This window comes from Oryctolagus cuniculus, chromosome 1 (genome assembly GCF_964237555.1).
Source record: "Oryctolagus cuniculus chromosome 1, mOryCun1.1, whole genome shotgun sequence".
Classification (NCBI taxonomy): Eukaryota; Metazoa; Chordata; class Mammalia; order Lagomorpha; family Leporidae; genus Oryctolagus; species Oryctolagus cuniculus.
The window spans coordinates 105,923,132-105,951,109 of NC_091432.1; the positions used below are offsets into that span (position 1 = coordinate 105,923,132).

At 52.0% G+C, this 27,978-nt stretch overlaps 1 long non-coding RNA gene across 2 annotated transcripts in view; it reads left to right on the plus strand.

The window, feature by feature from the left end:
* LOC127483179 (uncharacterized) overlaps window positions 1–17,756 on the plus strand; it is a 33,838-nt gene extending 16,082 nt beyond the window's left edge. For both annotated transcript variants that reach the window (XR_011390723.1, XR_007909191.2), the window contains 2 exons: window positions 16,229–16,394; window positions 16,491–17,756. This is a non-coding gene — a long non-coding RNA (uncharacterized lncRNA). The remainder of the gene's footprint in view (window positions 1–16,228; window positions 16,395–16,490) is intronic.
* The last annotated feature ends 10,222 nt before the right edge of the window (window positions 17,757–27,978 follow it).

The window sequence follows — 27,978 nt, forward strand, 5'->3', positions numbered from 1 at the left end:
AGCTCAGGCTCTGTGCAATGAAAATGAGAAAGGGGTCTGCGAAGACACAGCGAGAGCAGGACCAGGACGGCGTCTGCTATAAAAAGGGGGGTGGGGCAATTTTGGATAAGGGGGCTCAGGGAAGGCCTCCTTAAGAAGATGACTGTTGGCCGGCACCATGGCTCACTTGGCTAATTCTCTGCCTGCGGTGTTGGCACCCCGGGTTCTAGTCCCGGTCGGGGCGCCGGATTCTGTCCTGGTTGCTCCTCTTCCAGTCCAGCTCACTGCTGTAGCCTGGGAGGGCAGTGGAGGATGGCCCAAGTGCTTGGGCCCTGCACCCGCATGGGAGACCAGGAGAAGCACCTGGCTCCTGGCTTCGGATCAGCACAGCGCGCCGGCCGTAGCGGCCATTTGGGGGGTGAACCAATTGAAGGAAGACCTTTCTCTCTCTCTCTCTCTCACTGTCTAACTCTGCCTGTCAAAAAAAAAAAAAAAAAAAAAAAAGATGACCGTTGAATAAGAACCTGCAGAGAAAGGTATAAGCAAGCTATGCAGGTATCCTTAATTTCAGCCGCAGTGCCTGACATGAGAAAAGGCTCTAGAGCCTTGACTGAATCGGTGAGCCAGTGGATGGACAACGGATGCTGTCTTGCACCCGTTTTTGCCTATAGAAGAACAATTCCAAGTTCCAGGTCTCTATGAGGAGGTTGAGGTCTGCTCTCCAGTTGGGGGCTCATGCCAACCAAGAGGTCCTGTTACAGGCCTCTTCCAGCTTGACTGCCCAGGGGTTTGAGAGTAATTAGCATCTCAAAGCCCCCAGCATCCTTGTGGAGAAAACACTCCAAGTGTTGGAGAGTTGCAAACTTGCTGGTTGCGTGTGGGCTGCCTCGGGAGCAACAAATGAGTCTGTGCAGATGGCGCCGAGATAAATGGCGCCATCTTTTTACTGTAGCAGTACAGTCGTAATTTTCCGGAGACATTTATTAGGTGGCGTCTCCCTTCTGCGGGCCGCGCAGTGGCTGGTGCACGGAGCCGCCGCAAGCAAGGTGGAGAGCCAAACCCAGCGCTGCTGGCATGACGGGCACCCAAGTCTTTCCCAGTCCTTTCCTCCCTGCTCCTTCTGACAATTTATGGGTTAGTTTGATGTGTGAATAGCTCTCTCTCTCTAGTAATATGTATTCTTTGTAAGTATTCCCTGCTGTGGCATATCCTAAGAGAACTCCATCAAATAATTATCTTCCCTCTTATTTATCCCCCTTCTTTTCACTTGATCTGCATCCCTATAAAATATTCCGATGGTCTCCTTGAGTAGAAAGCCTTCTCCGTGGTTGTAAAGTGTATTTATATACAGTATTAAATCCACACTCGGGGGCTCTGCATCTCGGTACTTGCCCAGTTTGACGGGGCCCTGGGCCTGCTTCCCACCACCTTCCATTAGGAGAGGGAGAGCTGGGGTCTTTGAGGCCACCGGCTGGGGCGTGCAAAAGCCAGCTCCAGAGCCTGTGTCCAGGCTCACTGCAGCATGCCTTGTCTGGAGGAGGCAGCCCTCCCCGAGAGCCTCTGGGCTTTCCACCCAGGCCCCCTTTGCCACAGGGAGTCCCACTTCACTCCTTCTCAGATTCCAAGGGAAGCGAGGGCTCGTTCAGGGACCACAGCTCCCGTGTCAGCGACCTGCCGTCTCCGGTATCCTCCATACCTTTCGTGTGCATATTCCTTCTCCAGCCAGATGCACACTGCCATGGACAAGTGCAGCATGATCAACCCTTCTTGATTTTCCCAAAGTCTTCAGCACAGGGCTGGACAAATCAACTCAACAGCAAACAACAAACTCACAAAGAACAGCAAATCCTTGTTTCCTGCACACATTACCTGATTAGGGCCTTCCTTCCAGGTCCCTAGTCTATCAATTTTCACATTTAATATATGGACTTAGATGTTTGCGAAACTCTTTCCTAACAGGTGACAAAGGCCAGTGGCACCTCACAGTCTCAGGCCTGGAAGCCTGCTCACGCCCAATGTCTGAACGTGAATCCTGGAATTCCCCCTGCTCTAGTTTTATTCCCTCCAGTATCCAGATAAAAAACTTGAAGGAAGAGGATGCAAGTGTTCTAGAAAGAGAACGCCCACTTAGTCCAGGTGCCTGGTTCTAGCCAGCTCCAACACTGCCCTGCCCTTCTGAGAACCTTCCTGGCCTCCATTTTGCTCATCTATAAAATATGACAGTACTTATACAAAAGCCAAATATCTAAAGGTCATTTTGCTTAAGCCTTCAAACTGTATCTGGTTACCCTGGAAAGGCCACCAGGGGTGGAAATTCAACTTTACTTGCGCCCTTTACCCAAGATTTAGCCCCCTGGAGCTGAACATGTCTTCCCTCTTCTTCTCTATCTGGCTTACAGTTTAAGCAGAATCTCGGTACTCTCCCAGCTGCTTACCAGGGGCAGTGCAGGCACTTCTCCTCCACGGTCTGGAGCTGAGGTAGGGAGGTCGGAGTGAGGGCAGGACATGGAATTCCCCGGGGAAACCCCTCCAGCTCTGCATTGGGGGCACCTGTGGAACTCTGAACACCTGCACAGGTCAGGCACCCACTTCGGGTTGGCTGGCTTGGAGCCTCTGTGGATTGGGTCCCTGCATGTGTGATTTTTCAAGAGTTCCCCAATTCATTCTGAAGCTCCCTGGGTTAGAGAGGCTGGAGTATCTTAAGGCCCTTCCTCCTCACCCCCACCCTCATGGGCAGGGGTTGGGAAAAGCTCTGGGGTCTCAGCTTTTCCTATTACTGGGCAGGACTAACAAACAAGGCAGCTGGCGACATCTGCTTCTGGGTCAAAGCATAGGCTGAGGACCATAGCCTGGAGACAAGCCCAGGGCGGCAGGTATGGGCCTGTACCAGGATGGAGCTGATGGGAGACTGGCCTCACCTCCTCCAGCGGACCATGCTCATCGCACAGCCTGCTGGTGCTGCTGCCTGAAGGAGGGGTCACCCACTCCAACCTGCCCAGCTGGACTGATGCAGGCGCTTCCTCCCTGGGCTCCTGCACTCTTCTGATGCCCATCTCATGCAAGTTTCTGTCCGGGTGTCAGCTGGCTGCTAAGATCAGATGGGTTCCCTCATTCAAAGGTTTAACGTGGGCAGCAGTGCCTTGTCCTCCTTCCCACCCCTGAGCCAGACCCTGCTGTGTGTTCAGAACGTCTCCGTGCTGATGCTCAGGACGCCTCGCTCCTACTACTGCTGGTCCTGCAGAGTGCCCCCAGGACCCTGTACCCGACTCTGCTCTCCACGTGAGGCTGAACACGCCCTAGTCTACAGCAGGACACCCCTTGTGGGGTCACCCATTTGGCACCAGACCCCCCATCTGCACCTGCCTCGGCGCCTACCTGGCTCAGTGCCTTCCCTACCTCCCCAGTGGTAGATTCTTCGCTGGCTTCTTCTTGAGCTTTGTCTTCCTTTGTCTTTTTGACTTATGCAAAGATCCCACCTCTCAGCCAGCTCCTACTTGCCCCTCTTCTAATGTAGTAAAGTTGGCTGCAAGAAATGAGGATTCTTATCTCTGTCAGGGCTCTCTAATAGAATTTTTTTTAAAAAAAAATTATTATTATTTTTAATTTAAGAGAGATCAATCCCATCCACTAGTTGGCTCTGCAAATGCCTGCAACAGCTGGGGCTGGGGCTGGGCCAGGGCTGCAGCTCAGAGCTGGGAGCTCAATCCAGGTCTCCCACATGGGTGGCAGAGATCAACTAATTGAACGTTGCTGCCCCCCCCGCCCCCCCCCCCCCCCGCAGCTCTGCATTAGCACCAGGAACAGAGCCAGAAATGGAAACTAGGCCCTCCGCTGTGAGATGCAGGCATCCTAACCCGTGGCTTAACCACTGGGCGAAACACCCACCCCGCAAAGGAAATTTCTGAGCTCTCCAAGCTGCAGCCTGGGGCTCTGCCATGGCGTCAGCACGTCCTCAAGAGAGCCGCAGCCTTGAAGCACTCTCTCTCCTCACACCGGGCTCCACCTGCCCCCGCCCCAGACTCCCTCTACCCCTGACCACTCCCCCTTTCCACCAGGCCTGGAGGATGCAGTGGCCATTGCAAGCTCCAAACCCAAGGCGGGAAGCAACGCCCTTCCTCAGCTCCTTTTCCCATCGCGATGCACTCCTCCCGCCCGGGAGCCTTCCAAACCCCGCGGAAAGTTCAGCGGCAGCTGCGCGGCATTTCCATTTTACACAGTGCAAGGTTATTTGACTGCCACGATTTGATCTTCTCTAGTTAATAACCTTGACTTATGGAATAATAGCAACAATGGCTCAGTCCCTCTTCCTGCCAGGGATTCCTGCTGCTGGGAGCCGTGGGTGAGCAGAGACCCCTCCTCCGAGACCCTCCGTCTTCTAGGCCCACTGTGAAGGGGACCCTACAAGCAGAGGCGAGCCCTACCGGCCGTGGCTGCCATCAGCCTCCCGGCTCAATCCTCTCTTCGCCCCGGCTCCAGGCCTCCGCTGGGCACCGTGTCCTTCTCCAGCGGAACCACCAGTGGAGTGGGCGCCCGTCTCGGCCCCTCCCCCTCCTCTCTGGAGTCCGTCCTGGCAAGGGTTAACTGTGTGTATAAAATTGATTGCGATTTTAGTAATTCGGTATAATCACAGTCTATCAGCAGGCTGCCTTTCCAGCAGGAGGGTTTGGAATTATTTTCTGGAGTTTGCAATATAGAACTTAAATTAAGCCTCAGAAGTCAGGGGAGCTGCGCAGCATCCCTAATGCGGTGCTAAATTCTCAGCAGCACAGTTTCTGTATTAAAGCCTTTGCTGGCAATTAGGTTCATTAACTATCACAATACCTTATTTATTACTCGCCGTGCCATATGGTTTCCCAGCTAAAGAATGGCGCCCGTTCTCCTACAGACCATTTGGCATCATAAAAATGTTAACAAATAATATTATGGCTCTCGGGGGCACCAGGCCTCGCTGGGTTCCGGGTCTGAGCGGCGGGAGAGAATATGAAAACATTTTTCTTCTATGGCGAAATAAAAAATTCCTCAAGACAGAAGTCTTCGAAGAACACAGCACTTGCATAACACGAATGGGAGTTTTATTTGCCCTCGTAATGGTTATGTCAATATTTGCATCAGCCGGGACTTGTACTCGTCTTCCTCCCCGCTCCGTTTTGGGGCCGTTTTCGCTTTCCTCTTTGCCCCCTCGCTGCTGTGGCGTCAGGCCGGCTACCACAGGCACCATGCGCGGCCCGGGGCTGGGTGCTGATGCTGATTCTCCCATGATTCACTGGGGCGCCAGGGTCCAGCCCCGGCCGCCTGCTCTGCACGGCTCCGGCTCCCTGTTCTGTCTCCATCAAGCGTCGTCCACAGAAATCGGGAAGTGAGGAGTGTGGTGCCCATGCTGCGCCGTGTTGAGCGATCTGGGTCCTGCCAGACCTCCCATAGGGCGCAGAAGGCGGTAAGGGGCGTGGTCAGAGCAGGAAGCAGTTAGGAGAGATGTGCATCAAAGGGCCCATCTGAGGCCGTCCCAAGAGGACACCGCTCTGCCCTGCTCTTCCTCCCCTACGCTGCAAGTGCGGACATTCAGCTTGGGGCTGCAGGTCATCAGTGTGGAAGGCTCTATATTAAGCAAGTTCTTTGGCCCAGAGGGGTCCCCCCTGTTCCCAGCTATGGCCATCCTTGCAAATGCTGGGTCTTCTAATACAGGTTCCAGAAAGAACTCTGTGCATTGTCTTTTCCCACACGATTCCTTAGACCTGGATGGACCCTAGGAAGCCACACAACCTGATGGTAGCAGGCTCAGTGCGACAGCAGGCTTTGCCCCTTAGTGTTACCGTGTGCTTAGCTGAGTGTCTTTTCATGGCTTGGTGTCTTCGTTTATAAAATGGGAATAATATTAGTACCCCACGCCAAGGACTCAATGAGTCGGGCTCCTGAGGGGCGTAGGACAGTCGCTGGCACAAAGCAAGCACTACGCATGGTACAGCTGGGTTAGGAAAGGCTTTGCAGGGTCTTCTTTTCTTTGCTTGATGTTTCCTTTTGTCACTTTGGGGCATTTTGGGGGGCTGGGGGAGAGTTGGCCACACCCAACTCCTTGACTGCCTCTCAGCATCCCAAGTCCCGCTTCTGACCCTGAGCGGAGCCGTGTGGGCAGGACAGTGCCAGGCTGACATGTGCTCGCCTTCCCATCATTTCCTCCCCTGGGCCACATGTCACTGGGCTCCTGACTGCACTGGCCGCCCCGCACGCTCTACCCCCACCTCCAAACCGTGATGGCCAAGGTTCCTGGAGACTTGATTGCAATCAGAGACTCAGAAGGTCAGGCTGGGTGAGGAGGAGGTGGTGTGGCCAGGGTCCCATGGCCGGAAAAGGGCAGAAGTGGGTCCTCAGCTGAGGTCCCCTGCTCCCTAGCTCCTCTCAGCAGACAGGTAAGGAAAGGAGAGCCGTCAAGGAGAACTCAAAATTGCACCGATTCCATTTAGCATCAGTTACATGCGCAGCGCAGAAAGGATCCTACCCATGGCTGGATGAGGCTTAGAGATGTGCTGGCTGCAGTCGGCACGGGAAGGTGGGGAGAGCGCCCTGTGCCCAGTCAACTGCACAGAGTACCCAGAGAGAAACAGGCATGGAGTCTGTGGAAGGAAGCCTGGTCCCTTCCCCTAGGGCGCCTTCACACTTTGGTGTGTGTGTGATGGGCTGCCCCACCCAGCAGCCCCTGCTGCTCTGGCCCCTTGGGAATCTCTCCTGTGTCCACAGGCCCTGGATTTGCCCCTGCTAGTTGCTGCAGACTGGTTGCTTTCTTTCCCCTTGCTGCTTCCAAGAGGTGGCCTCCTGGGGGGAGATGCTTCTCCGAGGAAGCAGTGTAGGCCTGGGCCGTGCAGTGACAGCAAAGACACGTGTGTTCTGCTCCATGCACTCACCAGCAAAGACCGTCCCCCGCTCTGTGCACAGTGCAGGGACATGTGTGGTGTCCTTTCGGGACATAGCTCACTTCCCCTGTCTACCACCAGAGATCTGTGTGTCTTTGTACAACACCCTTCTGCCTCATTTTCCTGCTTGGGACACTGCTGTGATGCTTAAACAGTATACCTAAGCGGCTTAAAGCACCACCCAAATGAACAGCTATTAATGTAATTAATATTATGCATGGCCATCCATCAGGGGCCAGGCTCTATTATCTTCCTGATTGATTGACATCTATCATGTTGTCCCATTTAGCCTTCACAACACCCTGTAAGTTAGGTCATTTCCAAAAGACTGCATTTATTTATCTGACAGGCAGAGAGACAGAAGCAGATAGAGAGCTCCCATTCTCTGGTTCATTTCCCAAATACCTGCAATGGCTAGGAAGCCACAGCTGGGAGCAGGGTCTCCCACATGGGCTGGGTGGCAGGAACCCAACTACTTGAGCCATCACCTGCTGCCTCCCAGAGTACGCATTAGCAGGAGGTTGGCGTCGGGAGCCTGAGGTAGGAATCGAACCACTCCAGTGTGGGTTGCAGGCCGTCTTACCCGCTGGCCCAAATGTTCCTTTCTCTCCTCCATTTTACAGAACGGGAGACTAGGGCTCAGAGAGATGTGTTCGTTAATGCAAGGACAGGCAGCTGAGCGTGTGTCCCTGGCCTGCAAGTCTGGGGCTCGCTCTGACACAGGCCATTGCTGATTCTCTGCCTCCCAAAAGGCACGAGGTCAACAAGGCTCTACTTCTGGGACGGGTGAGGGCTGGGGCCAGTGCCAGAGGGGCCCACTCCTGAGACTAGTGATGTCGATGCTGCCCAGATGCCCCTGGAAGTCTGGAAAGAGGCAGTTCAGGCCAGTCGGACTGGGGCCAAGGCTCTGGGGCCATGGCATGGGCAGGGCAGCTGGGGATGGGCAGAGCAATCAGGAGTGAATCTGAAAGCTGTGACCATGAGCAAGAGGAATGAGGAGAAGCCAGGAGCAGGAGCTGGTTTTCAGGAACATTACACAGAGACCAGAGCGAAGTGGGTAATTGTAATCCCATGCAGCTGCTAGAAATTAATTTAATTGTGCTGGTGCTGGCTCTCCTCCCTTCCAGCCCATTTCACCCAGGGCCTGATGGAGTGCTGGGGCTGCAGACCACAGCCCAGCCACGCCCAGCAGCCCTGGGCATGCCGCCCCTGCCGATGGGCAGCCTGGCGTATTTTCCAATCTCGATTTTTCTCCTCCGGAAAAATGAATTGAGAAGAGACAACAGGAAGAACTTCCCAGTAGTGAAAAGTGGGAAGTATGCAGATAAGCAGAGAGGGCTGTAGGGAGCCTTCTGTAACTCTTAAGGACAGAAGACTGGCAGGACTCTGCTTCCCAGGTCTGTGCCAAGAGCGAGCCTTCCACTCCGGCACATGGATCCACGCCGTGGTCACACACACTAGCACTAGCGTCAGCACCAGCCCGTGCCATCAGGCACAACGCCTGTGTGGTATTCAGAACCTTCATGTAGGAACGCACTTGACCCAAGACATGCATTCTCAGCTCATATTCTGACAGACGCTCGCTCAGGCCAGCAAATGGCTGCAGATCCTGGGGCCACACTAGGATTTCCAGAAGTGGAACCTGGGCAGCCCTGGTTGTCAGAGCTCCCAGTTGACTCTGAAGGGCAGATGTGAACCACGGATGGGGAGGAACCCTCCCTTCCCACTCTAGCCTGGTGTACCTGTTCAGTTCTGCCTTGTGACCACTAGAGGTCAGCAGGGCTTGGAGGAAGCAGCACTCCTGGGCTCGGACAGGCCAGCCTTCTCCCCAGCTGGTCCTCAGCGGCCGAAGGTCAGGCGCACACTGGGACCTGGCCTGAGAGTGGCCACTGCAAGGGGCAGAGGCGGCCTGCTGGCAGAGTCAAGGCCCGTGAGCCTTGGAAGTTGAAAGTCAGCACCGCTTAAACAGATTTTTCAAACAGCAACCCCGTTATAGCTCCCTCTCCTGGGCTCCCGCAGGAGTGCCTCTTTGCGCTGGTCCAGGCACTCACTGAGCGCACACAGCAGGCACACGGTGTGTGGGGGTTGGGGGAGTGCCCAGAATAGAAAAGAGAAATAGTTATCTTTTCTGTGGGAGGGGCCAGCGTTGGGATTCCAGGGGTTGTTTATTTGGACTCACTGCTGGTTTTGCTGGAGAAGAGTGAAACAGAGAGTTCCTTTACTTTGGCTCAGAGGAGATGCACATAAAGGCCCCGGGGCCCAAGTTTCAGATGGCCAAGTTGGGGTGGACCTGTGGATCAGCTCTCTGTCATCCCCACGAAGCTAAGGAGAGGCCGGAGAAAGGCGGCTCCCCCACGCTTCAGTCTCAAGGGAAAAGAAGGCTAATTTATCAGTGGAAATGCTTGACCTCAGAAGTGAAAAGTGCAAATCTTCCTTGTTCAACTCCTAGGTCCTTTTCCCTGGTTCAGTTCTGGCTTCCGGACCTCAGGGGTGATTTGCATAGTCGCCAAGAGGTGCTGCCCACAGCACAGTGTCATGATTGTTCTGTGCACCTCCCTCCCTTTCCCTCTAAACTGTGAGGCGAGGTGTGGGGAAGAAGTCACAGGGAGCCCGCATCCTACACCTGAATGCCTGGTTTGAGTTCTGGCTCCTCCCCTTCGGATCCCACTCTGCTACCCTGGGAGGCAACAGTGATGGCTCAAGTACCTGGGTCCCTGCCACCCACCCACATGGGAGACCTAGACTGGCTTCCAGGCTCCTGGGCTCAGCCTGGTCCAGCTCTAACTGTTGTGGGCATTTGGGGAGGCACCAGCAGATGGAAGCGCTCTTTCTCTGTCTCTCAGTCTTTCAAATAAAATATAGATAAATAAATAAATAGATTTAAAAAGAAATGTTTAAGCTCTGAGGTTTTTTGGTGGCAGGATAAGTTCCTGGCACATAGTAGGTACACAACAGATGTTTGGCAAACCAAAATGTGCGTTGTCAATCTTGTCTTGAATCTAATATGCATAATAATTAAAATCAAGCCAGAGAGAACTCTTTCTAAACATTTCTTCCTTCAAAGGTCTCCCTTTAAAAAAAGGATTTATTTATTTTAAAGTCAGAGTTACAAAGAAGGAGAGGCAGAGGCAGAAAGTGTAAGAGAGAATTTCTACCTGCTGGTTCACTCCCCAAATGGTTGCAATGGTCAGGACTGGGCCACGCCAAAGCCAGGAGCCAGGAGCTTCTTCCAGGTCTCCCATGTGGGTGCAAGGGCCCAAGCACTTGGGCCATCTTCCACTGGCTTGTTAGCAGGAAGCTGGATCAGAAGTGGAGCATCTGGGACTCAAACCGGCACCCAGATGGGATGCCAGTGCTGCACGCAGAGGCTTTACCCACTACACCACAACGCCCGGCCCAAGGTCTCCCATTCTCCACTGGCAAATGAGTGGGGGAAATTTGTTTACAACACAGGTTCCTGAAGCCCGCCCCACCCACCTGCCCTCAGAGTCACTGGGTAGATTTACAGTGAGGTTCAGGATCACGCATGTTCCAGTGTGATTCTGTAATTGTCAGAGAGAGTGAGCACCCTGTCCCCTGCCCCCAGATCCTGGCTGGCTCTTTGTCCAGCCCTGACTTCAGCCCTGGTCCAGGAACACAGGCCAGGGTGGTGTTTGATGCTCACAGGGCTGCAACCTTTTAATGCTGCCAGCAGGGGGTGCTGTGAGCTGCCCTCATTGCTTCCAGCTGTGTGGCCGGCAGGGTTAGCTTCTGGCTGCACCCTGTCTGGTTCCCTCTCCACGGCCGCGTTTCTCTCTTTTTCCCTCTCTTCCATTTTATGCTACCCCTTTCCTCTGTTCCCTTCACCAATCCCAGCAGCTGGGCTGGGGCAGACATCTTGGTCCTGGATGGGACAATTGTGGGGAGTCCTGAACTTGACAGGGAGACTGAACTTGGGGCCATTTGTGGAAATGGTTCTGGGCTCACCCTGGTCCTTCAGTAGAGGGAGTGGCTGGGGATTTGGACTTTTTGGTACACAGCAGCCCGGCTCTGTCCTGGGCGCTGCCTGGGTCTCCGTCTGAATCCTCTTCAGAGCTGCTCCACCATGACTTCTGCACCTCATTCTCCCTTGCAGGGCACCACCTCCGTGAGCCCAACTAGAATGGGGTGGAGGGAAGCCAAGTAGAATGAAATCAGCTGCACTTATGGAGCCCCTGGAGCATTGGCGACACTGGACTGGGCACCTACCTCTGTTCACATCCTACTAACCCTCTGCCAGTGTTGGAAAGCACCACGTGTCTAAGCGCATGGCACCAGCTCCACGCTGCAGATGGGGCTCCGAGACGCTGAGGCCTTTGCCCAGGACACGCAGCGCGTACAAGGCAGAGATGGTGCCCGAACCCAGACGTGCCTGGCTCAAGTTCCAAAGCCCAGAATGCACCTCCCCCCAAACAAATACAAGGTGAAGCCTTTCCTTCCGCCTGGGCACTCTAGACAAAGTGCACAGGACCAACAGAGGCCCACGAAGCTGCCTGCCACCTGACGAACCTCACTGATCGCAAATGCAAAGAGAAGATGACAAAGCCGAAATGTTTGAAAATACTTAAAGGACAATAAAACAAAATGATGACAGGAAGTTAGTGACAGCTGACATCTCACAGAGTTTTATAGAAATTCTGTTTTCCCGAGGGTGGGGGCACTGTGCGAATTCTGCTAAGCTGGGCCTGGCTTCTTAAGGAGGGCCTAGGATCTGTCACCTCTGCCTACCTGGCCTCGCTGATCCATAAACATTGCCACCTGCCTGGGTGCCCACAACAGATACTTGAGTGAGGGCAAGGGGCCAGAGTGAGAAATCTCAAGGCCCTGCTCTGAGCAACTTCCTGACAGTCACTTGTTCTGTCAGTCTTCCTGCCTGTAGAATGGGCATGATACTACTGTATGTATCATGCTTAACTCCCAAAGGAAGTTAGGGTTAGGGTTAGGGTTAGGGTTAGGGTCAAACAGAACCACCTTTTGAAGAACATAAACTCCCATGGTCTTTCCAAGAACCCTGAACTGTGGAAGATGACAGTTTCTCAAAACAGAATATACAACCTCAAACCAAAACAGGGAGCTACACAAAGAGCCTTATACAGAACAAACACCCGAGTCTCTTGCATTATTCTGCACTACTGCAGACCCCCCGGGGTCTGTGCTGTGAAGTACGTGGGCCTCTCTCCCCTGCTTCCTCTTCTTGGACAGATGCAATGTGCCTGGGGCTCAGCGAGACAAGGGACTTGCTCAGAATCGCCGCAGAGTAAGGGCTACATCCTGGAAGACTGACGTGGACGCCAGCTCCACGGTGTGACCTTGGAGCTGGGAATGCTGCTCTCTGGGCTGACACGCTCTCATTTGGAAATAGATATCCTGCTCTCTCCATCTGTTTGGGTTGATATAACAGAATACCACAAACATTTATTTCTCACAGCTCTGGGGGCGGAGAGGTCCAAGATCCAGGCTTTGGCAGATTTGGTGTGAGGCGAGGGGCCGCTTCCTGGCACAGATGGTGCCATCTCTCCGTGTCCTCACGTGGGGAAAGGGGTGAGGGAGCTCACCCCTGAGGTCCTTTTAATGAGGAATGGGTCCTCATCCTGTGCACCAGGGCTCCATCCTCAGGGCCTCATCACCTCCTAATGCCACCCCAACAGCGAGTGGGTTGCAACCTGTGAATTGCATGAATGGCAAACACCCGCCTTTAAAATGGGTGCACAGCAGTCACACCCATCTTCTGCGTCTGTCCTGAAGTTAAAAGAGAAGCGTGAAAAATCACTGAGCCCAGCACCTCGGCAGTGGTCGGTGGAGCTGTGATTCGTTGTAACTGCAGTTGTTACTGTCACAGCCGTCACGCTGGGTCTTCTCTCTCCTCTCAGGCTCCTCCCATCCCACCCATCCATAAACTTTCTTTCCAGGAAAAAAAGCTCTCAGATCTCAGCTCCCTGGGGGAGACTGGGCCAAAATGTCAGCCTGACTTTGGCTTGCTGCTCAAGATCACGCAAAGAAGACAGAAAAGCTGCACACTGGGGAGGAGGGAAAACAAGTACGTGGCAACACAGACAAAAATCCTGGAGGAGGAGAGTCAGCAGCCAGGCCGGTCTCTGCAGACCCGTCACACAGCTTGGGTAGGCCTGGCTGCGGACGGGCAGACTCTGACCACGGCCCGGGAGGACCAGGCAGCCCCAGGTCCCTGGGAGACTGGTTTCATCTCATTGCCAACAGCTAGGACCTACACTGTCACAGGGAAATACAGCTAAGGCTGATGCATGCTGAGGCTGGCTGTCAAGGTAGCACTGCCCTCCTGTGTAGGGAATGTAGGGCAGGAGCCCTGGGAGGCCCTGGCCAGCTGCCTTATTGGGATCCCACCTCTATGCCTAGTGCCAGCCTCCAAGATCTGGCTACCCCTTTGGCCTTCAGTCGCAAAGGGGGCTCACGTGAGATTTGCTCCAGTTTCTGAGACCACAGGAGCAGGTCACCAGAGCATCGGCCAGAGTGGTATCTTCAGGCCTTCCACACTCCGTAGCCCTCATAGAATTAAGAAGGAAACAGGAATTACACTCCGATGGGCCATCTGCTGGCCCACCCATATCCCCGCACGCGTGCACATGCCCGAGGACTCCACCTGCCCTTCCGCACCTCTCTGGCCATGTGCACCATCCTCCTCCTTAGAGTTCTTGAACTCTGGAATCAGGGCTGGGGAAGATCCCGGCATCTCTGCAGCTCCTGCTTCCCTGCATCCACCCACCCGAATGTCCCCCAGACCTTCTGCAGGCAAGCCAGTGTGCTGGGCACTGGTGACCTTGGAGATGGGCTGTGAAGGGGGAATGACGGTGGCTCTGGAGTGGAAGGCACTGTCTGTCCAAAGCCACTGGAGCACAACACAGCCTGGTCAGGGACTAGGAAGTGGCTCACTGGGGCGGGAGAATGCTGCCCATTCATAAAGGTCTTAAAGGCCATGCCAAGTAGCTTAATGGAGCCCACGAGAAGAGCCACCCGTAGAGGAGTGACAGATCTGTCCCTTCGAAAAACACCGTCAGGGGCCATTTGGGGAGAAGGCTGCCAGCAGAAAGTTGGCAAAGTGAGTCAAATCCTTGCCCCACGATCAATTCTCCCTCTGGTTATTTTAAGGCTCTTTCTAGACGAATAAGTATCAGATGACATGATAGGGAAGGACAGAAAATTTGCTAAAAGCTCCAAGGAGCAGGGGGAGGGTTAGTGAGGCACGGGCTGTGTGTCTGGGGTGCAGTTGCAGGAGGCACCACTGCTGGAACGGGGCATGTGCCCAACAGCTGCCTTGCCAAGACACTCAGCGGTAGGCACGCCATCTGCTGTGACTTCTCCACGAGTGGTGGTGGGGCCGGGGCATGGCGGCTCGGCACGCCTGAAGGTAGCTGCAGAGTGTTTACATGCAAAGGTGAGAGCGTTGTTGGTTCCATTGTGGGCAGACCAGAGGCCAAGTCCCAGCCGTGTTGGATGACTGCAGTCAGGTGTAGAGCCATGGGAGCCGAGCTTTCCCCATCTGCAAAATGGGTCGTGCGGAAGTCCTGGGAACAGCACTGTGCACATTTCTGGCATGATTGCCCATTCTCCTCGGCCGGACGCCACGGGAGGGCAGGGATGTCGTGATGTGTGAGGATGTCTCCTCCAGCGGCGGCATCAGTGAGAATCACTGCCATGCACAAATGTCACCACCACCCTCAAACACTGGGGACGAACAGACTCCTCTCCCTCTCTCCGTCCCCCTGCTGTTAATTACTTGGGCCTGAATCCCACATTCTCTAGAACAGGCTGCTTGTTTGTTCAAAAGTCTTCCTGGGGAGAGAGCAAAAAGATAATGCACATTTCTTGTTCTGCTGGTTCCTTCTTTGAACAACTTTTTTTTTTTTTTTTTTTTTTTTTTTTTTTTTTTTTTTTTGGTGAGCCTACTATGTGCAAAGCATTATCTTGGTGCTGGGGATACAAGAACAGGAATTAGAGTCCAGCCCCTCTGCCTTCATGATGCTTATATTAACTAGAAGGGGCCTCTAAGGAGGCTCCAGGGTCGGCAACCAGGAAATAGACAAGCAGTCATATAAACAAAGGAAATAATTTCAAGTAGTAACAAGTGCTATGAAAACAGTCAAGCAGGGTGGAGGGCCTTGGGGCAGCAGCCACTTCCAGATAGGGCAGCTTTAGGGAGGGTCTCTAATGGGAAGTGCTGTGTGAGTTGAGAGCTTGAAGATAAGGATCAGAGGAAACAAAGATACTCTTGTGCACTGGAGGGAGGGATTTGCAGTGGGGGAACAGCAGGTGCAAAGGCCCCGAGGTGGGAATTAGTGACCTTTCGCTATGTTAACCTGCTTTGAGTCAGGTGTATGGGATCTGGACACTAAGAAGGGTATTTGGAGAAATATCCTAATTCAAAATAGACTATATCTAATTCTTCTTCCCTTTTGCCATACCAAGGGAAGCTTGGAGGGTCACAGCTAAATTTCTCTATAACTACAGCTGCCATGCCTTCACCTCCTACTCCCTCCTCTACCACCTGGCCATAGCTTTAGCATTGATATTTCTTTTCTTTTTCTTTTTGGAACCTTGGAGCTATCCTCAGCTGAAGCCCTTCCCATTTCCTGCCCAACCTAAAGCCTAGCTTGCTCTCTTCCTCCTCCGTTTTGCCCGCTCCTGGGTGTGGCTGGCTTCTCAGCACCTGGGTTCCCCTAGGATGGAGGTCAAAGCCATGAATGGCATTGTGGCATAGTGTGATAAGCTGCTGCCTGCATCCCATATGGGTGCCAGTTCGAGTCCTGGCTGCTCCACTTCTGAACCAGCTCCCTGCTAATGGTCTGGAAAAGTAGGGAGGGATGGCCCAAGTCCTTGGGCCCCTGCCACCCTTGTGGGAGACCTGGAAGAAGCTCCTGGTTCCTGGCTTCAGCCTGGCACAGCCCCAACTGTTACCACTATCTGAGTAGTGAACCAGCAGATGGAAGGATCTCCCTGTCTCTCCCTTGCTCTTTATAACTGATTTTCAAATAAATAAGTAAATCTCTGAGAGAGAGAGAGAGAGAGAGAGAGAGAGAGAGAGAGAGAGACCTTCTGAATTCACCCACCTCATCCCTGATTTCAGCATGCTTGATAGAATCCAAAGAGTGTTAAAAAGTGGCCTGGGTAGAGCAGGCTTAGTAATACAGTGAGTACAGCAACATCCTCAGGTTATCCACAAGGAACCCGAGGCTTAAAGGAGGCAAAGTAACTAACTGGCTCAGGGCATACGGTAAGTTAGGGATAGGTCTCAGGGCTCTTTGCAAAGAATTGAGCAGGGACTTTAAAGTGGTCAAAGATTTTTTCCCATACAGTATCTTCCAGTGTTACAGAGAAACAGGAGCATGGAGAGGCTGAGTGATCCGTCCAGGGCTACACGAGAAGAGTTCCTCAGAGCTGCCCTGGAATCCACGTCTTCTTATTGGAGATCTGATGCGTCTGTTATTTCACCGTGCTCTCCCCGTACCTAACAGACCATCGGTAAGTAACTCTTCCAGAACACTCCAATGACATTTGGAGGAGAAAAAACACTTACCATCTCTGCATGATTATCTTTCTTTCCTTGTTACTCACCAGGCAGTCAACTCAACAGAAGGACCATTCTCTTTCTGGAAAGATTGGATGTAAGTCTGAAAAGAGCTTCCCCACAGTCAAATATTGGTGTCGTTTGAATGATTTCCCTTGGAAGATAATCTTCAATGACTGACAGCTTCTACAGAATGGGGCTTCAATAAGCTAGAGAAATCCGTGTCTTGCTGTAGTCAATTTATAGTCTTTCCTGCTTTCCACCAAATTTCTTTTCCTGGTAATATTTCTGGCATTTTATTTTTAGAACATGGGTGATGAGTGAGAATTTTTGAAAAACTGAAGTATAGCATGTATCAGTAGAATCATGTACTTTTTTAAAAAAGGATTTGTTTATTGATTTGAAAGACAAGGTTACAGAGAGACGGGAGAGAGAGAGAGGGAGAGAGAGAGAGAGAGATCTTCCATTTACTGGTTCACTCCCTGAATGGTTGCAATGATTGGGGCTGGGCCCAGCCAAAGCCAGGAGCCAGCAGCTTCATCTGGGTCTCCCATGTGGGTGGCGGGAGTTCAGAACTTGGGACTGTCTTATGCTACTTTCCCAGCAGGGAGTTGGGTCGGAAGTGGAATGGGAACAGGAGAAGGAGAGGGAGAGGGAGAGAGCCCATTGTTTGCTGGTCAATTTCCCAAATGCTGGCAGTGATAGGGCCTGGAACTAGGTCAAAGCAGGAGCCACGGAGAGCAATCCAGTTCTTGCAGGTGGGCAACTGAAACCCAAGTGCATGAGCCATTGCTGCTGCCTCGCAAAGCCTGCATTAGCAGGAAGCTGGAGTCGGGAACTGGAGCCAGGTATGGAACCCAACTACTCTGATGTGGGACATGAACCTCTTCACCTCTAGGCTCAACACCTGCCCTCCGGCAATCATTCTGAAGAGGGCAAGGTCTTAAGATGCTCTGGGAAGAGCCAACTGCCTTCCTCTGTGAGTGGGCAGCCCAGCCTCTGTTCCTCCTTGCTTAGAAATAATGTAACAGCTTTGCCAGCCGACCCATTTTCATTAATCCATGGCTTCCTTTCCTGCCCCTCACCTAGGGGACACAGACAGGGCATGATGGCCCAAGTACTTGGGCCCTGCACCCCATGGGAGACCAGGATAAGCACCTGGCTCCTGCCATCGGATCAGCACGGTGCGCCGGCCACAGCGCACCGGCCATAGCGCACCGGCCGTGGCAGCCATTGGAGGGTGAACCAACAGCAAAGGAAGACCTTTCTCTCTGTCTCTCTCTCTCAGTGTCCACTCTGCCTGTCAAAAAAAAAAATCAGAATGGAACAAAAGGCACACCCTTCCTTTACAGCCAACCTGCTTCCCCAAGGGGCTGACTGGGGACCTCTGTCCCCTCTCCATTAGCAGCTAACTGTAGGGAAACCTGTCACAGACCTCATTCCTGCTCCCAGGCACGCTGGGCCCCTCTTGCTTCTGCTGGCCTGGCGAGGATGTCTGAAAAGCTCAGTGGCTTCCAGGTCTGCTTCACTCGACCCCCTTCCCTTGTACCAGTAAGGGGCCCAGAGTCTGCCACCCAAGAGGAAGAATGCGGACAAGCGGTTCCCCATGTGCAGCCTGTGCGAGCTGGCTGCCTTGCGAAGCTTCCTTCACCCTCGGCCTCAGTTTCTTCAGCTGTAAATTGGGGATGACAAGCAGACCCATGCAGTGCGGTTATTTGGAGGAATCAAGGAGGTCCTGTATGTCCAGGGCCAACGGCTGGCACCAGCTCAAGTCTTCACTGCCTGTCTCCTGTGGTCATTCCCTTGTGTCCAGGAGTCAGTACTGTCCAGCTCCTGGTAGTCTGCGGTTACACTGTATCTCTCAACACCCAGTTCTGCCTGCTGTTTGTCCTCCCAAACACCCACCCCTTCCCCTGGCCACTTTTGTTTTGGAAAACAAAGAAGCAACAACACAAAGCTTCCCACCACCTGCCCTGCCTGCAGCCCGGCTTCCTGAGGACACAGAGGTGCTTCTGCACCCGCTGCAGAAGGCACTGGGATTTTTGACCAAGAAGCAACACAAACACCCCAGGGCTGTGGGGAGTGACCGAGGGCTCCTGTCTAGAGGTTTTGCAGAGAAAAGCAAAACAAGGGGCCCACACATTTGCCATTCCTGCAAACTTATGATCAGTCCATGGGAAGAAGGCTGTGTCCTTGAAGGAAGAAAGAAGAAAAAAAAAAAAACTGGAAGAGCTGCGGATGGGCACAGGGTGTCCTCGTCACACATCTGCCTGTCCCTGCGCCCTGTGGGACCCCTGACTCCCACAGTAATGACGCTAAACATGCACAGTCCAGAGGGACATGTGAACACTCAGAAGGTGGCCACTGTGTCCAGCAGCCGGAAGCTTGCCAGGTTTAGTGGGCAGCTTAGTGTCTGGCCACGAAATCTAAGGCAAGAGAAGAAATCATGCCTAGGAAATCTGAATATCAAGGCACCCATGGGTCTATCTTCCAGTCTTCACGCAATGACCATTTGAATCCCCAGCCAGCCAAAGTGGAGAACACAATTTCTCCATTCAGCCAACACGAGGGTCTCTTGTTCTAGACAGGAGGCTGAGTGAGCGCTCAGCGCTACCCAGGCTTGTGGGGAAGAGAGGGAGACCGTAGCTCCCCTGCACACCCCTGGTCCCGTGAGTCCCGTGCTGGAGGTTAATGATAATCACAAGAGGCAGCCCAGCATTGCCTCCCTGTCCGGCTGAGAGGTTTACAACCTAAACTCATGGCAGAGGGAGAAATTGGCTCAATCACTTGGAGTCATGGTACATGGAGAGCCAGTTGGGCATGACTGCTGTTTCACTCAAGGAAACCAGGCTGCTGCGCTTGGCGTACACACACCTAATAAACACGTCACACTACAAGGTGAAAATGAACACCACCCCCTGCCCACCGGGCGTCACTCTGCACGGCCCGCTCACCCCGCTCCTGAACAAGCACACGAGACCAGGCTGGGAGAAAAGGGCCAGGAGTGGCTCCACTCCATTCCGCTGAGATGAGAAACCAAGAATCCTTGGTCACGCCACACTTTAAAAAAAAAAACTCAAAATTCACCCATCACGAGACCTTACCCCAAATATTGCTCCTAAGGCATTTTGTAGGGGGAAGATGGAAAGAAGAATTACCTGTTGTCAATATCTAATATGTTCAGATCTCTTATTATGGGCCAGACACCCCTGCTGTACCCTCCCAGTGATGTCAGTGTGCTGGGCACCATTTTCATCCTCAGATAACAGGCGAGGACATTGCAACTCTGAGAGTTTAGTAATGTTCCTGAGACCACCCAGATGGAAGTAGTATTGAATACAGACTAAATCAGAGCCCAAGTTCTCAGCCTCTATGCTGCCCTGGGTGTTTTATGTACAAAGGAGGAGGTGGTCGAGGAGAAGATCGTAGGCTTGATCAAGGTCTTAACAGGTCCATCTCCACTCCAATCCCACTGCTCTCCCACCACACACAAGAAGAAAACTTTTACCCTGTGTGAAACACTGGAGATATGCAGGGTCTTCAAAAAGTTCAATGAAAATGCATATTATTTATAAAAAACTGTGTCAGGATTTCAAACACTTTTTTAAAAAAGGGATTTTATTTATTTATTTATTTGAGATGTAGAGTTAACAGACAGAGAGAGGAAGAGACAGAGAGAAAGGTCTTCCATCCGCTGGTTCACACCTCAAATGGACACAATGGCCAGAGCTGAGCTGATTGAAAGCCAGGAGCCAGGAGTTTCCTCTGGGACACCCACGTGGGTACAGGGGCCCAAGGACTTGGGTCATCTTCTACTGCCTTCCTAGGCCACAGCAGAGAGCTGGATCGGAAGAGGAGTAGCTGAGACTATAGCCATATGGGAAGATTAACCTACTACATACAGCACTGGCAGGTGCTCAAACACTTTTTTTTTTTTTTTTTTTGACAGGCAGAGTGGACAGTGAGAGAGAGAGACAGAGAGAAAGGTCTTCCTTTGCCGTTGGTTCACCCTCCAATGGCTGCCGTGGCAGGCGCGCTGCGGCCGACGCACTGCACTGATCCAATGGCAGGAGCCAGGTATTTATCCTGGTCTCCCATGGGGTGCAGGGCCCAAGTACTTGGGCCATCTTCCACTGCACTGCCGGGCCACAGCAGAGAGCTGGCCTGGAAGAGGGGCAACTGGGACAGAATCCGGCGCCCCGACCGGGACCAAAACCCGGTGTGCCAGTGCCGCAAGGCGGAGGATTAGCCTAGTGAGCCGCGGCGCTGGCCCTCAAACACTTTTTGCACCAGAGTAAACTTATCTTTCAAGGTATTAACAAAAATCTTTGAAGCACTTTTGTACAATCATCCTTGCCCCCAGAGAACTTGTAATCTAGGTGCAGAACCGCTAAAGAAAGATGGGATCATAGGAAGAAGGGCAAACTAGGACCCATCAGGATCATTCCTTGTTCTCCTCCTGGTCCTCCCATCCATGCAGGTGCTCCACACTGTGATCTGATTGTTGCGAGGACCTGGGACATCTCCTTGTCCCAGACCAAGTCCCAGTGTAGGTGCTGTGCCCTTGCTGCCCTGACAAATGAAACAAGGTGTGTTCATCAGGATAATGTGACCAACCATAATAAACAATCTCTAAAATCTATACTAACTAAAGACTTCAACTTGTTAGATCTGGTTAAAGAAGAAGACACCAATTTAAATTTGAGTTTCAGATAAACAACATTTTAAGTATAATTATGTCCCATACAATATGTGGGATATACTTATACTAAAAACTGATGATTGTTGATCTGCAATTCAAATTGATCATGTGACCTTATTTTATTTGGAAACCCTACTCAAGACATCCTACATTTATGTTTAGTTATCTAAAATCTAAAACGAGTGTTCTTAGTCAGCAGACAGCTCTCCTCCAAGTTGTGGCTCAGGGATCCAGGCTCTCCCACGAAAGGGCAAGTGCATGGAAGGTTCCAAAGGGAGTTTTATGGGCAGTCCTGAGGGTAACGCAAGAGACTTCTGTTCATGACAACCAGCCAGAACTCAGCCACATGCCCGAACCTACACGCATGGTAGGCCAGTAAATGCAGCCCAGGGTGCACTCAGGAAGAAGGCTGGGGAGCAGCCAGCCAGCCTCTGCCACACGTGGTAACAGCAGAGCCGAATCCTTACCGCTTGGGCCTAAAGCCCATTTCCTGTGCAAGTGCTGGGTGCAGTTAGCAGCCTTACACCCACTGGCGCCCTCCCATGGGGTCAGACGCTCTCTTCTCTGCCCTGTACTGACTTGGGGTTGGGCTTCCAAGGTCATTGTAAGAGTAATGAGCAATGCGATTCAAATCTATTCATTTCAGTTTGATGCTAGTTAATAAAATATTTATTCACGTTCCCAGGATATTGAGAAAAGCTTGGCTCTAGGCCTCTGGCCACAGAACCCAGCATTACTTTCATAGAGCTGTATACAAACCAAATTCAACAGCTCCAACCCTTACGTATGCCCTATTGTAAATTTAACCCTTACTTATACCCTGTTGATCTCTCAAGGGTTGGTAAATATCCCATAGCTATGAAGAATTCTGCACTAAATACTCTAGTACAGAGTGGTATGATTCCCTTGAATTCCTAAAACACTTGATGTCTATGTTCATTCATTGTTCACGCACTCATTCATTCATGCTTGCACACAATTGGTGCCTCCACAACATTTGCTCAGCTTGACAGTGTGCTAGGCCCTGGGACGGGGGCCTTGCCTTCCAGAAACTCACAGAGGAAGGATTGGTCAGAACGCTCGTAATCTGGACAGAGAGCAGCGGTAAACATGGATACATGTTCTCACTGAGGGACTTAGGGAAGAGGGGGGATTAATTCTGACCACAGGGCGGGGTGGAGAAGCTTACATCAGAGATCTGGCAAGGACCTCCCATGGACACAGATGGACCTGGTCTGGCAGGGGAGGCAGAGTCCAAGCATCCAGCTCCAGGTCCCCTGTCTCCCACCCACTGGGCCCTAGAGGGAAACAATGTGCTTTGCTCAAGGGAGAGGCCCAAGGCCGTCTTTCATTTGTTCAGCCAATGTCTGAAGCCCATGCCACAGGATATGGGCCTCCATTTTCCTATAATAACCGTAACACAATTGGCTCCAATGAGTAAGATCACTGCACCTTTTTTTTTTTTTTTTTTTTTTTTTTTGACAGGCAGAGTGGACAGTGAGAGAGAGACAGAGAGAAAGGTCTTCCTTTTTCCATTGGTTCACCCCCCAATGGCTGCTGCGGCCAGTGCACTGCGGCCGGTGCACCACACTGATCCGAAGCCCAGAGCCAGGTGCTTCTCCTGGTCTCCCATGGGGTGCAGGGCCCAAGGACTTGGGCCATCCTCCACTGCACTCCCGGGCCACAGCAGAGAGCTGGACAGGAAGAGGGGCAACCGGGACAGAATCCAGCGCACCGCCGACCGGGACTAGAACCCGGTGTGCTGGCGCCGCAGGCAGAGGATTAGCCTATTGAGCTGCGGCACCGGCACCTTTTGCTTTTGTGCCCCTGCCACAGCACTTCTATTTAAGAGTTGCTCCTCTGGCCAATCAGCTTCGTAGAGTATGTGACTGGAAGCTGAGATTTCACTTAGTTCAGGAGAGATGAACTTGCCACAGAATCCAGTCAATGACAGGTGCACATATGATGACAGTCCCCTTGAACTACATCACCTGGTGAGTGACAGGGCAGCCGCCTCCATTTGTGGAAGTCTCCTGTGTGATGTTCACATGATGCCAAAGTTACCCCACAAGGCACTTCTCTGGATGTGTCTTGTAGGAGAACAACACACAATATATTCTTTTCTTTTTTTTTTAAGATTTATTTTGAAATAGTTACAGAGAGAGAGGGAGAGACAGAGAGGGAGATCTTCGATCCACTGGTTCATGCCCCAGATGTTTGCAACAGCCAGTGTTGCGCCAGGCCAAAGCAAGAAGCCGGGGCTTCATCCGGGTCTCCCGCATGGAAGTTAGGAGCCCAAGCACTTGGGCCATCTTCTGCTGCTTCTCCCAGGCCATAGCAGAGGGCTGGATTTGAAGTGGAGCAGCTGGGACATGAACTGTTGCCCGTATGGGAGGCTGGCAAAGCAGGTGGCAGCTTTACCTGCTACACCGGAATGGTTCCCCACCCCCTTTCAAAAAGAGTTATGTATTTGTTTTGAAAGTCAGAGTTTACATATAAAGACAGAGAGAGAGAGAGAGAGAGAGAGAGAGAGAGATGTATTCAGCTTTAGGGATGTGTGCCTTGGGAACAGACAGCACAGTCCCATACTTCTTTCACACCAAAACAGAAATCCACAGGAAGCTACAACCTGGCAGAGGGCATGAAGCTGTATTTTTGGACTGTGGTGTCCCTTGGGACCTCCAAGGAACCTGACCTTGAGATTTTGTCCAAAGCTCTCACACTCATGTTCCACTGGGCTGCCTTGGGCTGGAATCCCTAAAAAGAACCCAAGTTAACCAGTTGGCCATGTAAAGTCAACAGGATAAGGAAATGTTACATATTTCCCCTTCTCTGGCCCCCAACAAAGAAACAGCAGCCTTTGTAAAAAAAACTCCTATTTCCTGGTGAGGAGCTGGGGGTTCATTCTCAGCCCTGTGCCTGGGGGTGCCTGTGCCGTGCCAGACTCCCCCAGTGGGAGTCACGCCACTTGATTCCACCCACACTATACAGAAAATGCACCCCTCGATAGCTACAAAAGTTCAATTTTGAAATCGAGGCTGTCTTTCTTGGGGCAAAACAGATTTCCGGAGACATCACAAATGATTCAGTGTGTGCCTGTGGGAAAGGGAGAAACGCCTTTCTCTCAAGTGCCTGTGGCCCTTTCGAAGGCACCAACGTTCAAATGCTACGTCCCATGTGCCATAGCCAATAGCGATGGCTGCAGCATCAACCCCATCAGGCCTGGCACATGGTTTGTGACACTCAGTGAGACACTGTGCTCCTTCCGTAATAACCTGAGCCCTGCTGTCTGCCATTAAGGGACCTCTCTTATTAAGCATCTCTTTTTTAAATGGCGGCCGTCATCTGGTCCCAGCGGCCGTCATCTGGTCCCAGCGTACATTAAATCCCATTATAATTATAAACACACTTCCCCATAACACCCATGGCAGATCTCATCCACAGGGCCTGCCCCTCGGGGCATCTCTGCGCTAATAACAACTCTGATTTGCTATTTGACTTGACAACATTAGGTCCCAACACCATTTGCAATATGCTAGAGAGGAAGGGAAAAAAGGCTTTCTGTTCCCCAGTCATGAAATCTTGGGGTCCCAGTGACCCAAGGCCTCAGAGGCTTAAAACAAATCACCCTGTCCTTCCCCTCTGAAAAGCCACTCTCTGCTTTGCAGATGGCACCTGCAAGAGAAAACCCCAAGATTGTGGATGCCACTACCCAGGACTTCCTGGGGTACGAGGGATGATGGCAAGAGCCTTCTTTTTGTCTGGTTTTCTGGGCCTCAGCTATCTATCTCCTCCTCTGCTATTAGGAAGTGACATGAAAGAACTAAGCTTTTTAAGAAAACATGTTTATTTTTAAAATTTTGTTTATTTGAAAGGCAGAGTGAAGAGAGAGAGAGAGAGATCCCTGATGTGCTGGTTCCCTCCCATTACATGGCTGTCATAATCAGGGCTGAGCCAGACTGAAGCCAGTAGCTGGGAACCTAATGTCTTGCACGTGGGTGGCAGGGACTCAGCTACTGAGCTATCTATCACCTGCTGCTTCCCAGGAAGCAGTAATGGGGACTGGTGTTGCAACCAGAATCCAAGCACTCTGACATGAGGCGTAGGGGTCCCAAGCAGAGTCTTACCCACTAGGCCAAATGCCCATCCCAGCTCTGCCTGATTTTTGGCATTGCCTACAGTAGATGTCCAGCATGATCACCTGCAACATGACAGGATCCTTTGCCACCAGCAAAGGACACAACAGGTTTGCTCCTTTTTTTTTTTTTTTTTTTTTTTTTTTTTTTTTGACAGGCAGAATGGACAGAGAGAGAGAGAGAGAGAGAGAGAGAGAGAAAGGTCTTCCTTTGCCGTTGGTTCACCTTCCAATGGCTGCCGCGGCCGGCGCGCTGCGGCCAGCGCATCACGCTGATCCGAAGCCAGGAGCCAAGTGCTTCTCCTGGTCTCCCATGCGGGTGCAGGGCCCAAGCACTTGGGCCATCCTCCACTGCACTCCCGGGCCACAGCAGAGAGCTGGCCTGGAAGAGGGGCAACCGGGACAGAATCCGGTGCCCCGACTGTAACTAGAACCCGGTGTGCCGGTGCCGCTAGGCGGAGGATTAGCCTATTGAGCCACGGCGCCAGCCTAACAAGTTTGCTCTTGTCTTGCCCTGAGGTTGCCCAGAGGGGTGAAGCTCTGAGAGCCAGTGGACAGCCTTACCTAAGTGCCAATGACGGCCAGAGTCCCCCAGCGCAAAGGAGACTGCTCCGTTCTATTCAGGAGCTGCCCCAACCTTCCCCAAACGGGCTTTATTCTCCACCCATCTCAAGGCTCTGGGGATATGTAAAACAGCTGCTTCTCCCCAAAAGGTTTGCATCCTCGATTCACTTACCATGATAGGAAAGCTGACTTTTCAATTTTAAAACATATTTTCCAAATGAAACAAAACAATTCCAACATTCCATTCCCCTCCTGAAGACTCAAAACACCACCGTCACCTTCTCCCCGGGTATCTGTTTAGTTGACATTTTATCATAATAAGAAACTTCTTCTTCATTCTTGCCTGAGATTCTGGGGAAGGAGAGAAAGTGCAGACATTCAAGTCTATTTACTACTCGGTGGCTAAGCTGAGAACCTTTCGGTGGGTGGCTGCTGTCTAGACCCTGTGTCGGTGGGGCAAGAGGAGCAGGAAACTGAAGAGTCCTTGTCTCCTTGCTGTAGCGCACTAGAGGCGGTATGTGTATTATACATGTGGCGGTCGCCATGGTCTGATCTAAAGGCTCAGCTCTGATGCTGAAGAGATCTATAGAACTGGGTAAGGAACTTAACCTCTCTGTGCCTCAGCTCCTAGTCTGCAGAACGCGGAAGCAGTGGGAGGAGTCAGCCGGGTTAATAGGCAGCCAGGGTGGTCCTGGTGGAAATTAAGGGTGCAAAATGCCCCCCCTCAAAAAAAGTTTTCTTTAGCAGGTACAAAGTGCCTGGCCCATTTCTTAGGAATTTCCACTTTTACCATGAGAATAGCAAGGGAGTGGGGATTCGGAGCTCCCAGTTTACTGTAAAACAAATTAGGTATCCCACCCTTCTGATGGCTCTTTTATTATGAGAAAGGCAGACAGCTTGAAAAGCTTACTAGTCAGGCCTTCCGAGGGGTTGTCCTGGCCTTGTAACTGAATGTCAAGTTTTTTATTCTTCCCCCAAATCGTGCTTAGAAACCCCAGCACCACCAGCCCCTTTGGATTTTGCCTCTCTTGGAGAGGTGTGTTGCCAGGTCTCTGACTTAAATTAAACTTGCTTTTAAATACATTTCGCTTTTCTCTTCGCCTTATCTGCTTGGAAATTCTTCCTTGTGAGACAAAGAACCCAGGTCATAATCTTTCCTCACTCGTATCAATAGTACCTCAATCAAGAGGGTTCAGTAATTAAATACAACAACACAGGTGGTGTGTTGATTCATGTCGGTGCGAGAATGAATCATTCCTACTGTCTTCTTCCCCAGTGGTCTTTTAGGCCTCACACGGGTTCCCATTCCATGAATTCTGGTAGGCCGCCGTTGTTGAGCGGTACAAGGACAAAGGGGGAGGAGGCAGTAAGATTTAGCAAGGGGGTTTCACCCAAGGGCCAGTTCATCCATTCCTGACTCCAGCAGGCCTTCCCCTAGCACTGAGGTCTGCTACACAGGAGTGCTGTTGTCCCAGCATCCCTCACCTTCAAGAAGCAACGACAAAATCACTGCCAATATATGAAATACACGACAGAGAGACAAGGGGGTAGTGGGGGTGGGGAAAGAGAGAGAGAAGTCTTCTCCTGCAATTTTCCATCCTGTTTGTTTTTAGGTACTGCCACATGAAATCTCTGAACTGGGGATTCTCATCAGCTTTCCCAGGACCCAAGGACATCGCTCTGGCTATAAATGGTGCCAGTTCTGGTGGGGGAGCTGCTGCTGCTTTATCTGGGCCCAATAAACCTTATCAAACTGCCTCGCAGCCAGCCTTCAGCGCTAAGTGGAAATGCTTGGAGCCCAACGCTGGCACGCAGCCCACTGCCTTGCCTGCCTTCTTCCTTTTTTTTGTTACCTTCTCCACCTCTTAAATTCAGGCATTAATCTCTCTTTAACACTTCCTAACAAGGGCTGGGCTTTTTAATGGGCAGAGTTTATGAAGCAAGGGAGAATTTCACGTAGAGTGACTATGGCATGGGGTGGAGGGGTGGGAGAGGCAGGGGCCAGGGAGGGAATGTTCTTTCTCTTCTATCGTTTCCAGAGATTCTCTGATTTGAGGATTAATAGGAGATTAGGTTCAGGGGTTAATGGTGTGCTTCTGTACTGCCCTGGGGAGGAGAGAGTGGGTGGCTGCGGACA